We start from the raw sequence: 2,835 nt of genomic DNA, 5'->3' as shown, positions 1-2,835 counted from the left end.
ACTCAGAGGCGTTGGCTGGCTTTGCTTCCAACATCGACCGTTTACGTTTAGCGGTGGTGGTTGGCTTATCTCCCGCGAGCAAGAGCCTCACTTTATTGTCTTGTCGGGCTTTAGTTTCGGCAAATCTCTGCTGCTTTTTATCTTCTTTTGTTATGTTTTTTCTATCTTTGTCTAAAGTTCAAGAGTAAAATCTATTATGGCGATGATATATGGGGCGCTCGAATTCAAAGAATAAAGTCTCTCAAGGGTTGTGCTTTGCCGGAAGAATATGAAGCTTTGATTTCAAATTCTAAGTCAGAAGAAATCTCAAGATCTAGACAATCAATCAAGACTTGGAAGTTCTGAACAGCGCAAGAAGATATGAATCCGAAAAAAAAACTGATTTTATGGTATCATGGAGAAGATTCTACAAAAAAAGAGCTGATAGTTTATCCTCAGTAGGAATCAGAAGACATCAGTTGCTGTTTTGAGAATCATTAATTTTTCATATGATTACCATATCACTCTGTCAGCGACTGATGCAAACCGACGTAACCAAGACAGTGATGAAGAGCAGTACAGACGGTGATGAAGAACTGGACACATGTCGATGAAGTTCGATGATGACGGCAAGCTTCCACGTTTAGAGATGATGTGTGCGTTTTAGTTATCTTAGCCTTAGGGTTTTCTTTGTTGGACTTGGTTTTTATTTTCAAGTTCAGTAGAAAATAATGACCCATATTTGTTTTGGTTTACTTATAACCAAACATTGTATGATTTTTTTGGCTTTAATTAATAATAATCACCAGTGATAAAAAAAAAAAAAAAAGATATTCAACTAGGTACTAATCAGTAATTTGTACTGCAACACGGCAGAAAAACATTTTTTTATAAGTTTATTAATTTGTTCGGTATGAGTTGTTCGGATCAATAGTGAGAAGTTTGTGGAGTTGTTTTGTCGGATATCAAATTAATACTATTTTAACTATCAAATGATTACTATCTAGTTTTTTAAATTATAAACTGTTTAACAAATACACACCATACAAATTCTATTTTGAAGGTAAAATTACTTTATTCTAAATTACAAACCAAAAAATGATATTAGAAAAATAGACCATATCCTCTATATAATAAACGGAAATACGTAACTTTTTATGTAGAATATATAATTTTTATAAATTGGTTACAAAATAGGTTATATATTAAATATAGGTTGGTTACAAAAAAAAATTATAAATTAATTGGTCAATCTGTAGGCTATATGAATACACTTAAGAATATTCCAAAAAATCTTCTTAAAGAGAATATTTCAATGATTTATACAATTTCCTAAATAAAATCTTTAGTATTCCATGTATTATTACAAAATATATACTGTTAAGCATAAAAATATATTGTTAGATGTAAAAAAGAATAATATATTGGCTATTTATCATATGTAATCGTGATTTTCGAGATCTTAAGCACATGTCATATTAAAAAACTTTCACCAAACATGTTCAAAAACTAAAATAAAAATAAACAACAAACATAACAATTTCTCATACATGAAATTACAAAATTAACAATATAGACTTACAAAATAGATGTTTTTTTCAAACCATCATATTTAGCATATGATTTTATTGCATAATGTTTTATCCAAAAAAACTTTTAAAAACAATCATATAAATTATATGTTCTTCTAAAATTATAATATAAACAAAAGGAATTTCAATCCTTGCTCTAGCACGGATCCTAATCTAGTTAATTTTTATTAATTTGATAAGCGATTGAAGAAGTTGCACAATTTGATATCATATTAATTACATTGGTCTAGACAGTCTCTTTAGCCTCAGTTTGGGCCATCATTTGTAACTCTTCTCTTTTCTTTATCCTATATTTGGCTAAATCTTAGCTCGTCAAAAAAGAGAAACTTCAATGTTGGATATGAGCTTCGCCCCCCCCCAACAACATTTACAGAAACCCAAACAGAAGATCTTTAGGAAGTTTTGGGCCTGAAGTCTTGGATCTAGCCCATCTGGCCGCAGGGGCAAAATCATCATTTGCGGAAGAGACAGAAAGAACCCTAGGTCACACTATAAATACTTGATGTCATTGTCACGTCAGAGGATCTGAAATCTTGGCAATTAGAGGGAGAAAAGCAATTATTTTCGTGTTAACTGCGCTTAGCTCTTTGATTGCATTTTCTGTAAACCCTTCTCTTGAATTCTACGTTAATAAAAAGACCAGATCCAGTTTATCCCCATTAATATTCGTATTATTTATATTGTTGATTTCATACATCAACAATTTGGCGCCCCCCGTGGGGCTGAACGAAATCCTTTCATTTTGACGAAAGGAATTTGAAGCCAAAGACGTTTTCGGATAACCAGAAGCATGTCTCACACCGATCTCTCCAGCAACGAAGGCGTCAACTCATCCGCAACCCGCGTCGTGTCTCCCAGGTGCACCATATGGGGACGCACCCGTGCTTGGACGAACCAGCTCCAAGGCGTCAACAGGACCAAAGCAGCTACGGGTGAAGACGCAACACTCACTGACCGCGCAGCCGTAGGCGCTACACGCGTCCTCCCAACTAATGGCTTAGCCGTAGGTGCTACGTCCCCTGTTCATGAAACCAATGGTGTCAGTCCAACCGACCGCGAAGCCGTAGGCGCTATGTGCATCACTCCGACAAACGGCTTAGCCAACAACACTATTCCTCCTGATCGTGTAGCTGCTGGCGACACTCTGAATAATCGCGAAGCTATAGGCACTACGCCCATCACTCATCCTCATGACACATCCGCACGCATTACTATCAACCAAGCCGCGCTAGATGAAGCTGTACAAAGAACCTTGGATCGGATG

This window comes from Camelina sativa, chromosome 12, assembly GCF_000633955.1.
Source record: "Camelina sativa cultivar DH55 chromosome 12, Cs, whole genome shotgun sequence".
NCBI classification, from domain to species: Eukaryota; Viridiplantae; Streptophyta; class Magnoliopsida; order Brassicales; family Brassicaceae; genus Camelina; species Camelina sativa.
The sequence above is the reverse complement of the archived record's forward strand: the minus strand, read 5'-3'. Positions refer to the sequence as shown.